The 16,398-nt window shown below is 34.6% G+C and overlaps 1 protein-coding gene and 1 long non-coding RNA gene across 4 annotated transcripts in view; one reads left to right on the forward strand and one right to left on the reverse strand.

The window, feature by feature from the left end:
* Positions 1–16,398, forward strand: part of CADM3 (cell adhesion molecule 3) — a 1,289,148-nt gene that overhangs the window by 118,674 nt on the left and 1,154,076 nt on the right. The window lies entirely within an intron of this gene.
* Positions 1–16,398, reverse strand: part of LOC122791581 — a 286,754-nt gene that overhangs the window by 17,033 nt on the left and 253,323 nt on the right. The window contains exon 3 of the long non-coding RNA XR_006363171.1: positions 7,263–7,388. This is a non-coding gene — a long non-coding RNA (uncharacterized LOC122791581). The remainder of the gene's footprint in view (positions 1–7,262; positions 7,389–16,398) is intronic.

Raw genomic sequence — 16,398 nt, forward strand, 5'->3', positions numbered from 1 at the left:
ATAGATGGATACATAGATAGATGTATGGTTTACTTCAGTCTGTTTGATAGATAGATGGATACATAGATAGATGTATGGTTTACTTCAGTCTGTTTGATAGATAGATGGATACATAGATAGATGTATGGTTTACTTCAGTCTGTTTGATAGATAGATGGATACATAGATAGATGTATGGTTTACTTCAGTCTGTTTGATAGATAGATGGATACATAGATAGATGTATGGTTTACTTCAGTCTGTTTGATAGATAGATGGATACATAGATAGATGTATGGTTTACTTCAGTCTGTTTGATAGATAGATGGATACATAGATAGATGTATGGTTTACTTCAGTCTGTTTGATAGATAGATGGATACATAGATAGATGTATGGTTTACTTCAGTCTGTTTGATAGATAGATGGATACATAGATAGATGTATGGTTTACTTCAGTCTGTTTGATAGATAGATGGATACATAGATAGATGTATGGTTTACTTCAGTCTGTTTGATAGATAGATGGATACATAGATAGATGTATGGTTTACTTCAGTCTGTTTGATAGATAGATGGATACATAGATAGATGTATGGTTTACTTCAGTCTGTTTGATAGATAGATGGATACATAGATAGATGTATGGTTTACTTCAGTCTGTTTGATAGATAGATGGATACATAGATAGATGTATGGTTTACTTCAGTCTGTTTGATAGATAGATGGATACATAGATAGATGTATGGTTTACTTCAGTCTGTTTGATAGATAGATGGATACATAGATAGATGTATGGTTTACTTCAGTCTGTTTGATAGATAGATGGATACATAGATAGATGTATGGTTTACTTCAGTCTGTTTGATAGATAGATGGATACATAGATAGATGTATGGTTTACTTCAGTCTGTTTGATAGATAGATGGATACATAGATAGATGTATGGTTTACTTCAGTCTGTTTGATAGATAGATGGATACATAGATAGATGTATGGTTTACTTCAGTCTGTTTGATAGATAGATGGATACATAGATAGATGTATGGTTTACTTCAGTCTGTTTGATAGATAGATGGATACATAGATAGATGTATGGTTTACTTCAGTCTGTTTGATAGATAGATGGATACATAGATAGATGTATGGTTTACTTCAGTCTGTTTGATAGATAGATGGATACATAGATAGATGTATGGTTTACTTCAGTCTGTTTGATAGATAGATGGATACATAGATAGATGTATGGTTTACTTCAGTCTGTTTGATAGATAGATGGATACATAGATAGATGTATGGTTTACTTCAGTCTGTTTGATAGATAGATGGATACATAGATAGATGTATGGTTTACTTCAGTCTGTTTGATAGATAGATGGATACATAGATAGATGTATGGTTTACTTCAGTCTGTTTGATAGATAGATGGATACATAGATAGATGTATGGTTTACTTCAGTCTGTTTGATAGATAGATGGATACATAGATAGATGTATGGTTTACTTCAGTCTGTTTGATAGATAGATGGATACATAGATAGATGTATGGTTTACTTCAGTCTGTTTGATAGATAGATGGATACATAGATAGATGTATGGTTTACTTCAGTCTGTTTGATAGATAGATGGATACATAGATAGATGTATGGTTTACTTCAGTCTGTTTGATAGATAGATGGATACATAGATAGATGTATGGTTTACTTCAGTCTGTTTGATAGATAGATGGATACATAGATAGATGTATGGTTTACTTCAGTCTGTTTGATAGATAGATGGATACATAGATAGATGTATGGTTTACTTCAGTCTGTTTGATAGATAGATGGATACATAGATAGATGTATGGTTTACTTCAGTCTGTTTGATAGATAGATGGATACATAGATAGATGTATGGTTTACTTCAGTCTGTTTGATAGATAGATGGATACATAGATAGATGTATGGTTTACTTCAGTCTGTTTGATAGATAGATGGATACATAGATAGATGTATGGTTTACTTCAGTCTGTTTGATAGATAGATGGATACATAGATAGATGTATGGTTTCCCTCAGTCTGTTTGATAGATAGAGGGATACATAGATAGATGTATGGTTTACTTCAGTCTGTTTGATAGATAGATGGATACATAGATAGATGTATGGTTTACTTCAGTCTGTTTGATAGATAGATGGATACATAGATAGATGTATGGTTTACTTCAGTCTGTTTGATAGATAGATGGATACATAGATAGATGTATGGTTTACTTCAGTCTGTTTGATAGATAGATGGATACATAGATAGATGTATGGTTTACTTCAGTCTGTTTGATAGATAGATGGATACATAGATAGATGTATGGTTTACTTCAGTCTGTTTGATAGATAGATGGATACATAGATAGATGTATGGTTTACTTCAGTCTGTTTGATAGATAGATGGATACATAGATAGATGTATGGTTTACTTCAGTCTGTTTGATAGATAGATGGATACATAGATAGATGTATGGTTTACTTCAGTCTGTTTGATAGATAGATGGATACATAGATAGATGTATGGTTTACTTCAGTCTGTTTGATAGATAGATGGATACATAGATAGATGTATGGTTTACTTCAGTCTGTTTGATAGATAGATGGATACATAGATAGATGTATGGTTTACTTCAGTCTGTTTGATAGATAGATGGATACATAGATAGATGTATGGTTTACTTCAGTCTGTTTGATAGATAGATGGATACATAGATAGATGTATGGTTTACTTCAGTCTGTTTGATAGATAGATGGATACATAGATAGATGTATGGTTTACTTCAGTCTGTTTGATAGATAGATGGATACATAGATAGATGTATGGTTTACTTCAGTCTGTTTGATAGATAGATGGATACATAGATAGATGTATGGTTTACTTCAGTCTGTTTGATAGATAGATGGATACATAGATAGATGTATGGTTTACTTCAGTCTGTTTGATAGATAGATGGATACATAGATAGATGTATGGTTTACTTCAGTCTGTTTGATAGATAGATGGATACATAGATAGATGTATGGTTTACTTCAGTCTGTTTGATAGATAGATGGATACATAGATAGATGTATGGTTTACTTCAGTCTGTTTGATAGATAGATGGATACATAGATAGATGTATGGTTTACTTCAGTCTGTTTGATAGATAGATGGATACATAGATAGATGTATGGTTTACTTCAGTCTGTTTGATAGATAGATGGATACATAGATAGATGTATGGTTTACTTCAGTCTGTTTGATAGATAGATGGATACATAGATAGATGTATGGTTTACTTCAGTCTGTTTGATAGATAGATGGATACATAGATAGATGTATGGTTTACTTCAGTCTGTTTGATAGATAGATGGATACATAGATAGATGTATGGTTTACTTCAGTCTGTTTGATAGATAGATGGATACATAGATAGATGTATGGTTTACTTCAGTCTGTTTGATAGATAGATGGATACATAGATAGATGTATGGTTTACTTCAGTCTGTTTGATAGATAGATAGATAGATAGATAGATAGATAGATAGATAGATAGATGTATGGTTTACTTCAGTCTGTTTGATAGATAGATGGATACATAGATAGATGTATGGTTTACTTCAGTCTGTTTGATAGATAGATGGATACATAGATAGATGTATGGTTTACTTCAGTCTGTTTGATAGATAGATGGATACATAGATAGATGTATGGTTTACTTCAGTCTGTTTGATAGATAGATGGATACATAGATAGATGTATGGTTTACTTCAGTCTGTTTGATAGATAGATGGATACATAGATAGATGTATGGTTTACTTCAGTCTGTTTGATAGATAGATGGATACATAGATAGATGTATGGTTTACTTCAGTCTGTTTGATAGATAGATGGATACATAGATAGATGTATGGTTTACTTCAGTCTGTTTGATAGATAGATGGATACATAGATAGATGTATGGTTCACTTCAGTCTGTTTGATAGATAGATGGATACATAGATAGATGTATGGTTTACTTCAGTCTGTTTGATAGATAGATGGATACATAGATGTATGGTGTACTTCAGTCTGTTTGATAGATAGATGGATACATAGATAGATGTATGGTTTACTTCAGTCTGTTTGATAGATAGATGGATACATAGATAGATGTATGGTTTACCTCATTCTTTTTGAAAGATAGAAAGATAGATAGATAGATAGATAGATAGATAGATAGATGGATAGATAGATGTATGGTTTACCTCAGTCTGTTTGATAGATAGATGGATACGTAGATAGATGTATGGTTTACTTCAGTCTGTTTGATAGATAGATGGATACATAGATAGATGTATGGTTTACCTCAGCCTGTTTGATAGATAGATAGATAGATAGATAGATAGATAGATAGATAGATAGATAGATGGCTACATAGATAGATGTATGGTTTATCTCCATCTATTTGATAGATAGATGGATACATAGATAGATGTATGGTTTACTTCAGTCTATTTGATAGATAGATGGATACATAGATAGATGTATGGTTTACCTCAGTCTGTTTGATAGATAAATAGATAGATAGATATATAGATAGATAGATGGATACATAGATAGATGTATGGTTTACCTCCATCTATTTGATAGATAGATGGATACATAGATAGATGTATGGTTCACTTCTGTCTGTTTGATAGATAGATGGATGCATACATAGATGTATGGTTTACCTCAGTCTGTTAGATAGATAGATAGATAGATAGATAGATAGATAGATAGATGTATGGTTTCCCTCAGTCTGTTTGATAGATAGATGGATACATAGATTGATGTATGGTTTACTTCAGTCTGTTTGATAGATAGATGGATACATAGATAGATGAATGGTTTACTTCAGTCTGTTTGATAGATAGATGGATACATAGATAGATGTATGGTTTACTTCAGTCTGTTTGATAGATAGATAGATAGATAGATAGATAGATAGATAGATAGATAGATAGAAAGATAGATAGATGGATACATCGATAGATGTATGGTTTACTTCAGTCTGATAGATAGATGGATACATAGATAGATGTATGGTTTACTTCAGTCTGATAGATAGATGGATACATAGATAGATGTATTGTTTACTTCAGTCTGTTTGATAGATAGATGGATACATAAATAGATGTATGGTTTACTTCAGTCTGTTTGAGAGATAGATGGATACATAGATAGATGTATTGTTTACTTCAATCTGTTTGATAGATAGATGGATACATAGATAGATGTATGGTTTACTTCAGTCTGTTTGATAGATAGATGGATACATAGATAGATGTATGGTTTACTTCAGTCTGTTTGATAGATAGATGGATACATAGATAGATGTATGGTTTACTTCAGTCTGTTTGATAGATAGATGGATACATCGATAGATGTATGGTTTATTTCAGTCTGTTTGATAGATAGATAGATAGATAGATAGATAGATAGATAGATAGATAGATGGATACATAGATAGATATATGGTTTACTTCAGTCTGTTTGATAGATAGATGGATACATAGATAGATGTATGGTTTACTTCAGTCTGTTTGATAGATAGATGGATACATAGATAGATGTATGGTTTACTTCAGTCTGTTTGATAGGCAGATGGATACATAGATAGATGTATGGTTTACTTCAGTCTGTTTGATAAATAGATGGATACATAGATAGATGTATGGTTTACCTCCGTCTGTGGATTAGTTGGCTCACTGATGGGCTGAAGTGGAAATTCATCGAAAGCACTGATTATTGACAGTAGTTCATTGCCAATGGAGGACGACTGAGACCTTGATGTTTGGGTAAGTGTGTATTTGGGTTTTTAGTGTAAAACCTTTCAGATAGTACCAAAGGTTGAGGTTAGAGGCAAGGATAGGGTTAGGGTTAGGTCTAGCAGAAAAAGTAAGGTGAAGCAAGGAAGATGGAGTGCCATACCCATCCTTATTAATATGTGCTAAATCTAAGCCTAAATTTTTTCTTGCCCCTAACTCCAATCCTGCACCTTACCTTAGGAAAAACTCAACCACTATTTAGACAAAGCATGTCTAAAGATAGTGGTAAGGTTTTGGTCAAGGAATTGCAAAAGGAGACCATTTTGTTTTCATTTTGTGATCAGCTGTAATTTCGATCCATTGATTTTTTTTTCTTTTTGGTATTTTTTCGACATTGCATTTACAACCACTTGTTTTCCAATACTTGCCTACTTTGATACTTCAATATGGACTCATATTTGTCGTCTATACATTTAATCTGTATTTGTATATAAAACATGGGCCATTCTAAGACATACATACTAAATTAAATTATGCATCAGTAACACAATGAAGCAGAGATTCTGAAGTGATAAAAAGAGAGGTGCACAAGATGAATATCAAGCCATTGCTAAGGAAGTAGAAAATCATTAAGGAAAGAAAGCTGAGAAAAACAAAGCAAAAAGCAAAATATAATGAAAGCTGAAAAACTGATGAGTAGCATAAACAAATGATCAGATTAATGTATTTAATTTTCACTAAATGTGAACTGGTACCCATTTAAATAGAATGTCAAAACACTGAAGCTACACATAGAGGTGTTCAGAAAATTTCTCACACATATACATCTTCATCTAAATTATTGCAGTGGCTGGTGGCACTGGTAATTATTGCTATTAATAACCATAATAATACTGTTTTGCAGCATTCTTATGTTATTGTCCCATAGTGACATATCATAACTAAGTAGAATAGCATTAGCCTTGGGGAGCTGGAAATGCGTAGCTGTTTGAACAGAGATGGATGTCTTTATGTCTGTTATGCTTTTTAACTTGAGTTAGTGCACTGATGCAGTGAAAGTTTGTAGGAACAAGAAACTTTTTAAGAAAAATTAATTTTAATCACCTAGGCAGTACTAATGTATATGCAGTACTTCTAATAAACAGAGGTCTACTTTGACCAATTATGTGTCAGACTTGTTTTGTTAGGGCAGCTGTTGGGATGTTATCCAGACCCCAAAATGCAAACCGTGTCTCCATTGCATAATGCAAGTTTACCTAGTCTTTTCATTAAGTGTCCTACTAACTTTGCCCAGGAATTGTTTCACCTCGACTTTTGGCATTCTTTGAGTAGTTCATTTGCCATCATTGCCCTTTTTCAAGAGTCCTTTATTTTAACAGGTTATAGGTTCTTTGTATTACACACCCGTTCTTTTCTTTCTTTTCTGTAGAAATAGTTATCAATGTATTTCCTTTAGGAACTAAAATAAAATAAACATTTCTCTTACTGGATTCTCTTCTTCCATTTAATCTCTGTCTTCAGATACAACATTCCCTTTCAGACTTGGGCTTTGCTGACAGTGTAACTGTTGCTGATAGAGCTGTTTATGGCTGTCTTCACTAAATGAATTACTCTAAAGGCAAAAGAAAACACGTTTTTCTACTGTGTAAAACTTCACTAATCACAAATACTTTATTAAATTTATATACAAACACAAATTCACATATATACCCAAACACACAGATTTAGATGAGTGTAAGAGCATAAAAATATGTTTAATAACAAATCATTTTCTTGCGGACAGTTGTAAGCCTAGACAGTTTCCCTTTTTGTTCTCTAAACAACCTATCCCATTTGGTAATATAGTACTGTTACCCATCCAATGATCGCTAATTATATATTACCTTAAAGAAAATAACTGGAATCATACCATATATAATTTAGTAGGACCCACGCATGGGACAAATCATGTAGGAGCTGTCTCTGTCCACCGTTAGTACAGAAGGCAGTTCTGGGGTATATGTTCAGCTTCCTATTCTTAGATATAAGTTGTACTTGAATGTGGACAGGTCTGAACTTTGTTTTATGTGGATGGGGAGACTGTTCCACAGCAGCAGAATCTTTTGTGAGATATAACTGTCCTTCCAAACTGCTCTGTTGATGCTGCAAACAAGACCTTGGTTTAGAGTCTGTATGCGTGGGTCTACTTCTAAATTTTGAAGTTTCAAAACTTCAAATTTCTTATGGTTGAGAACATAAGATCAAATTTTTGAAATTTAGAAGCGTTTAAATGGAGATCGCCGTGCAGCATAGAACGTTTATTTACTATTTTCCTCACTGTAGTGCAATCTTGGAGTTGGTATATTTAATTAACAGGGGGTCTAGGGGTGCAAAATGGCTTGCTCCCTACAAAAAATGTAAAAAAAAAAAACAACTTTTTTGTTTTTACTTTTTTATTTACGTTTTGAAGCTTCAAAACTTTGATCTCATGATTTCGACCATAAGAAATTTGAAGTTTTGAAACTTTGAACTTTAGATGTAGACCTGTATGTGAACATGTGTATATGTGTGTTTTTGTATCTTTCTGCATACTCTACCTTTTTTACGTCACAGAATAATCAATAATACCTGTCATTAGAGTTTCATAATTATTGTTCAGTAAATCCTGTTTATGCCTTGCCCTTTTTTGTATGACATGACTTGTCTGGTTTCAAGACTTAAGCAAAGCCACACAGTACCCAAGCGGGGGTAGAAGAGTTAAATCCTGTATCTTTGTCTACAGAAGGCTACTAATTTAAAGATGTGAGCCCTGTTCCGCTGTGCCAACTGCCTGAACTATATTTATTTCTTCATTTTTGTTTTTGTTAAATCACTGAGGATCACAGTCAGGCAATAATGCCAAATAGAGTTTCATAGCTCTTAATGCTCAGAAAATGCATGTCCCTGCAACACATGTTGTTCTGTTACTGAATTAGAGTTTCCTATCACCTAAGGCCCTGAGTTGTTAACAACCATAAGGTACAGAGTTTAAGTCTTTCCACCTCCATTTGTCCACTATTTGACTTTGAGCAAATCACTCAGACAATGATTACGTATTACCCTGGAAAGAAAACATTGCCTATTTGGTTCACCTGGATTACAAACAGATGATAAAAAATAATATGTAAAAGCTGTCCTTTTTTGAGCTTGTGTCTGCCATTATTTTTGGCTTTCTCCAGAATTCTTGGGTAAAGAAGTTGAAATATATTTAGGTTTGTTCCTTGTAAAATATCCTGCAAATCATTGAGTATTGCAATCACTAAATAATGACAGACATGCAGTTTCAAGACTGTGTTCTTTTGTAAGTGTTTGCTAGGGTAAGGTTTTAGTAGTGACATTCTAAGTATATCACAAACATATTTAAAAAATGTTTCTGTTTTTTGTTTCTTTGTCTCTGATTCTTTAGCTAAGTGGTTAGGATGGCATGGTGGGGGGATACAGTGGGTTGCACTGCATGGTTCTCCCATTGTTTTTTTTGTCTCGTAAATGAATCTGACCAAGTCACTTCAACAGGCTGTACTCCTGGGGTGACTCTAAAAAGAGTAACTTATGCCCATTGGCCTGTATCAGATTGTTAACAAATACATTACATAGTTGTCTTTTGAATTCCTGCACCCAAATAACCACTAATCTCACCACATCTTTAGCAATTTAAAGGGTTTTCAGATACATTTTCAATAAATATCAGTTTCAAAGGAAGAGAATTGTAGTGCTGCTCATGCTAAATCTGTTTTCAGTGTGAGAATTGCATTTTTATTCTTCAAATGACTTTCAAGGTTTGTGCTATAAAAAAGTTGTACATTAAGTCCAAATCTCTGTGATCATTGTAAAAGTAAAAGAACAAAATAGTATGCATTCTGACAAGTCTGAACATTGTTTTATGGTAAATGGTGAGAGACAGCCAAGTAATTGGGATATTGTTATGGATAGGGGCAATCGATTGTCCTCCCTGGGATCCCATTTAATCATAATCTAGATCTGTTTGCATGAGAGTATGACCATATTTTCCAGAATCCCTTCCCCCTTCATTTAATGTCCCATTATTGTAATATGTAGTTGGAAGAAACAGTTCACAGTCCAAATTGAAAAAATGACTTCTGCACACATTGTTATGGATCAGGTGTGACTTCGTCTGAGAGAAAGAGTACCAAAACATCAGTGGCGGCTGGTGACTTCAAATCAAAGGGGGGCTGCAGGAGACAGCTGAATGGGTGGGGTCAAGGGGAGGGGTGTGGTCAACCAGAAAGGGGAGGAGCTAAAACCACAAAAACTAACTTTAACTTAATATGCTGCCCTGGGTGGCAAACCATCATTATGAGAGTCCAATCAAGACAAAAATAAGTGTAGAAGAATAAAAATATTTCAATGCATTGGCTGCATGACAGCTTACTTAATATCTAGATGGAAACAAAAGGTTGTGAGGCATGAAAAAATAAATTACTTTTTAAATACATTACTGGAATGCCTGTCAAAATCAAGTATAAGAAAAACCAGAAGCACTCAACTCAAACCACTTCTCCTTGCACTGCAGTTCTAATTATAATTTATATTCAGCTTTATTAAAGTACCAAGTAACATGCTTAAAGTAGAAATCTCTGTGATGCCCCCACTTGTAAAAATGTTTCTTATCCAAAAAAGACCTGCTGCCTGACAACTATCTACTTGTTTCATGGGGAAAACATGATCAAAGTAAAAAATGAAAAGCAAACAAGAAACAAGCTCAAGATACATTGCTTAAAGGATTACTGTACAGGTTATGGACCACACATGATTGGCATTCTGTTTAGTTTACGGGTAAAGTCTGTAGAGATGACTGGAAGTCTCCAACAAGTGTAATGAGCTTTTTAAAATAATGGAATCCTGTCATTTAATACCCAAGGCTTATACATTATCTAGTCAAGTATTCTCTGCATGGCAACAACAGAAAGGTTTTCAATGTTGGCAATTCTTTAACAGTATGCTTATTAAAGCTTACTTGCATCTTACAATCTCAGACAAGCTTACCTTATGGTCATTAAAGCATTGCTACTTAAACACAGAGCAACAGGCACTTTCTGAGTAATAAGCATAAATCTGAGTAATAAGCATAAATCAACAGTACAAAAATATGACAGAAACCAGACCGTTCTGTAAAATCAAGGACAGATGAAAAGCCACTGTAGTACTTGTGTCTACCTTGGATGGGGGGACATACTGCATAACTACTCCTTGCCTTGCCTGGACACATCCAGAGTCACTACATGGGGGAGTGGGGAGCAACAAGTATGTCACAATTTGAAATGTCTCTGGCTGACTGTGATGGCCCTGACACATTTGTCATACCTCTCATCCTCAGAGGAAGAAATCTGGACAAAGCCATACGCAGAAGTGGGACAAAGGCCCAAAAAATAAGGACAATTTTTAAATATTGCTCTAATAAACTTAGAAAGATAATAGAATAGGTCTTGCATTAGTATGAATTTTCTGAAGGGTATAAAATCTGAAACTCAAATGTCTGTCATTATTTTCTAACTTCAGTCGTTAGAGATTTGTCACTAATTTGCCAAAAAACACAATTTTATGAAAAATGGACCAAAAATGTGATGCAAAAATATAAAATAGCCACACAATACAGCTGGGAACCTGTCAAAGAAAGGACACTTTAATATTAGTACTGCTAACTTGAGCAGCTGACAAAATAAAAGAATCTACATGCATTTCAAGTAATCTATAACTTTGATTATTAAAGTTATTTCTTAATTGTAAACCCTCCATGTTTTCTTCCAAAATTGCTATTTTGCGGAGGGATTATTAGGGGGAAGAGCAACATTTTGAGCCAAAATCGGGGACAGTTGAGAGGTTGGCTATGCCTAATTCTGTAAAGCAATTTATTTGCATGTACCTCTCAACCTGTTAATGCAGTAAATCAGAACAAGGCCAAATATATTGGGAGAACATATAAACAGTACTAAAAATTGCTCTTGTATAAATTGAGACAGTTGATAGAATAACAGTTCTTACTTTAGCATGCATTTTTCTGAAGGTTATGAAGTCTGAAACTCAGTGTATCATTATTTAGTGACTTAATTCCTAAATGATTTGCCAGAAAACTACAAATTTTATGAAGAACAAACCAAAAATAAGAAGCAAAAATCTATTTGTTCTTTGAAAAATCTGGACAGTTGGGAGGTATAGTTCAGCTGGGCCTGTCTGAGTTTGCTGCCCTTCCCCCCAGACAAAATCATGGTTGAATGGAGCCTCTGCAGCCATTTCAATGAACCATTACTTTGCTATTTCACTCCATTTACCATAAACACTAATGTGCATACTGCTTTACTTCTATGATGAGATGGACTTCATTTGAAAGTTTTATTTTGTATTTTACAGCACAAACACTAAGTAATCTGCTAAACAAAGCAATGCAGTATCACAATGAAAACTTAGCATTAAAACTTCTCTGCCCTTGAAACTCAGATTCATTGAAACAGCATTGAAACCCACATTCAAATAAAATACATTTTGCCAGTGGCAGATAAAGATTAATTTTGGGCTGTTTTCAAATCATAGGCCCCTTGCATATGAAACATGCATGTGCTCTTTGATACACCTTCCTCATTGTACTAAATTATATTTCTTGTACAATACAGTACAGTTGTTAGAGGGCGTTTTAAATTTGTTTTGAACATTTTTCCAGTAAGCAATGAAACAAAACGCATGCACCCATAATGGCAAAACTGCCCAGTTCAGAACATTTATCATAAAAGTCTACTCAGACTTCCACAGTCCACCATTATCAGTAAATATGCACAATTCTACAGTCCGCCATTATCAGTAAATATGCACAATTCTACAGTCCATTATCAGTAAATATGCACAATCTCTGAAGAAGTAAAAGTCATCTAAATAATTCCACATTAAAGAAATATGTAACTAATGAACAGGTTGATGCTAGCAAACACCTTTATATTTCATGGTTTCATCGAAAAATAAAGTGTCTGTTGCCCCTCAGGAATAAATTGTCTATATTACATTAAAAAAATGATAAGCTAGTAATATTGCAAGAGGAAATGGATGGCAAACTGATAACAGACTCATAGTTAGTATCTTCACCAAGGAGAACATTCTCAGTATGGCAGCATCCACCCCTTGTGGGAGTAGAACCCACAGCCTTCTGCATCAAAAGCAAGTACACAACCTGTTGTGCTATTAACAAGGCAAACCAGCTTCACTTAAGCAACACTACACTTCTGTTCCCCTGCAGCTCTCAGCTCCTTGTAAAATCTACTCAATACTCAACTGCATCTCAACTTCGCAGCACAAGAAAACTGGAAAAAGCCAAAATGTATTGGGGGGGGGGGTGTCAAAAGCCCAAAAACCAGGGACACATTAAACATTGCTTGTATAATCATGGACATTTGCTAGAATAAAATGCTGTGTTACCACCATACATTTTACTGCCAAGGTCTCTGTGCAAAACAGTCAGAGAAACATACCACTATGCCAAATCAGCTGCTTTGTAAAAGAGAGGAAGACTGAAACTTAAATGGCTATCATTTAGTGAATTCAGTTCTCACCATAGCTGTCAACCTCTTAGTACAAAACACCTGGACAAACCCAGTAATGAGGGAATACAGCCCTCAAACATATTCAGTGAATTCAGTTTTTGCCATAGCTGTCAACCTTAGCACAAAAAACCTGGACGAAGCCAATAATGGGGGACTACAGTCCCAAAAATAGGGACAAATTTCAAATATTCATCTTATAAACTTAGAAAATTGCTAGAATAAAAGGTTGTGTTACGGTTGTGTTACTATGTATTTTCTGAAGAACATGAAGTCTGAAATTCAAATGCCTGTCAATTTTACTGCTGACAGAACAAAAACAATTTTCAGCAGAGACCCAGGGAGAAATACTTCAGACACGTCTTTGTAAAATGACAGGCACCAGAGCAAATCCACACAAACACAGGGTGAAGATGCAGACTCCACACAGGAGGCACCCCAGCCAAGAATCAAACCAGAAAACCTATAGCTGTGAGGCAACAATACTACCACTGCACCATCAAATATGCAAGGAATTAAACATTCAGAAACCTGAAGTTTGAAATTCAAATGCCTGTCAATTTTATTTAACATTTTTTAATCAGGACAGTCTGACTTGGAACAAAAAAAAAATTTCAGCAGAGGCCCAGGAAGAAATAATGCAGACATGTCTTTGTAACATGGGAGGACACAAAAGCAAACCCACACAAACACAGGGAGAAGATACAGACCCCACAAAGAAGGCACCTCAGCCAAGAATCAAACCTGAGGACCTGCAGCTGTGAGGAAACAATGCTACCACTGCATCATCAAATATCAAGCATTGCAACATTTACAAACCACAGATAATATGAGGAACAGATCTGATCAAATATGAGGCAAAAATCTGCAATTTTTTTTTACAAATGGTGGTGGGTAGGGAATTCAGGTCTTTAACACCTGCATACAAGGTACAGGGTTCAAGCCTGAGGTATTCCCTACCACACACACATACCTGTAGTAGCAAACCACAAAAACTAAATATACTGCCCTGGGTGCCAAACCGTCATTATGAGAGTCCAATCAAGACAAAATGAAGTGTAGAAGAATAAAAATATTTCAATGCATTGGCTGCATGACAGCTTACTTAATATCTAGATGGAAACAAAAAAGGTTGTGAGGCATGAAAAAATAACTTACTTTTTTTTAAATACATTAATGGAATGCCAGTCAAAATCAAGTATAAGAAAAACAAGCAGCACTCAACTCAAACCACTTCTTGCACTGCAGTTCTAATTATAATTTATATTCAGCTTTATTAAAGTAACAAGTAACATGCTGAAAGTAGAAATCTCTGATGCCCCCACTTGTAAAAATGTTCCTTATCCAAAAAAGACATGCTGCCTGTCATCTACTTGTTTCATGGGGAAAACATGATCAAAGTAAAAAATGAAAAGCAAACAAGAAATAAGCTCAAGATACATTGCTTAAAAGGATTACTGTACAGGTTATGGACCACGCGATTGGCATTCGGTTTATGGGTAAAGCCTGCAGAGATGACTGGAAGTCTCCAAGTGTAATGAGATGCTTAAAATAATGTAATTCTGTCCTTTATTACAAATACTGGCTTATGCATTTCAATATCAAAGGCTTATACATTATCTAGTTAAGTATTTTCTACATGGCAACAGAAAGGCTTTCAATGTTGGCAATTCGTTAACAGTATGCTTATTAAAGCTTACTTGCATTTTGCAATCTCAGCCAAGCTTACCTGATGGTCATTAAAGTATTACTACTTAAACACAGAGCAACAGGCACTTTGAGTAATAAGCATAAATCAACAGTACAAAAAATATGACAGAAATCAGACCATTCTGTAAAAATCAAGGACAGATGAAAAGCCACTCTAATACTTGTGTCTACCTTGGATGGGTGGGATTCTCTGCACATTTACACTGCATAACTACTCCTTGCCTTGCTTCGACACATCCAGAGTCACTACATGGGGGAGTGGGGTGCAACAAGTATGTCACAGTTTGAAATGTCTCTGGCTGACTTGTGATGGCCCTGACACATTTGTCATACCTCTCAACCTCAGAGCAAGAAATCTGGACAAAGCCATACAAAGAAATGGGACAAAGGCCCAAAAATAAGGACAATTTTATAAATATTGCTCTTATAAACTTAGAAAGCTAATAGAGGTCTTGCATTAGTATGATTTTTCTGAATGGTATGAAATCTGAAACTCAAATGTCTGTCATTATTTTCTAACTTCAGTCTTTAATTATTTATCACTAATTTGCCAAAAAAAACACAATTTTATGAAAAATGGACCAAAAATGTGATGTAAAAATATAAAATAGCAACACAATACAGCTGGGAACCTGTCAAAGAAGGGACACTTTAACATTAGTACTGCTAACTTGAGCAGCTGACAAAATGAAATCTACATGCATTTCCGAAATAAAAGTAATCTGATTATTACAGTTATTTCTTTATTATAAATCCTCCATGTTTTCTTCCAAAATTGCTATTTTGCGGAGGGATCATTAGGGGAAGAGCAACATTTTGAGCCAAAATCAGGGACAGTTGAGAGGTTTGGCTATGCCTAATTCTATAAAGCAATTTATTTGCATGTACCTCTCAACCTGTTAATGCAATAAATCTGGACAAGGCCAAATATATTGGGGAACATATAAACAGTACTAAAAATTGCTCTTGTATAGACTGGGACAGTTGATAGAACAGGTCTTACTTTAGCATGCATTTTTCTGAAGGTTATGAAGTCTGAAATTAGTGTGTCATTATTTAGTGACTTAATTCCTAAATGATTTGCCAGAAAACCACAAAATATATGAGGAACAAACCAAAAATAAGAAGCAAAAACCTATTCATTCTTTGAAAATCTGGACAGTCGGGAGGTATAGTTCAGCTGGGGCTGCTAAGTTTGCCACCCTTCCCCCTCACAAAACCATGGTCGAATGGAACCTCCCCCTGCAGCCATTCCAATGATCCATTACTTTGCTATTTCACTCCATTTACCATAAACACTAATGTACATACTGATTTACTTCTATGATGATTTGAACTTCATTTGAAAGTTTT

Source organism: Protopterus annectens, chromosome 17.part0 (assembly GCF_019279795.1).
Source record: "Protopterus annectens isolate FY-2018-M chromosome 17.part0, PAN1.0, whole genome shotgun sequence".
NCBI lineage: Eukaryota > Metazoa > Chordata > Ceratodontiformes > Protopteridae > Protopterus > Protopterus annectens.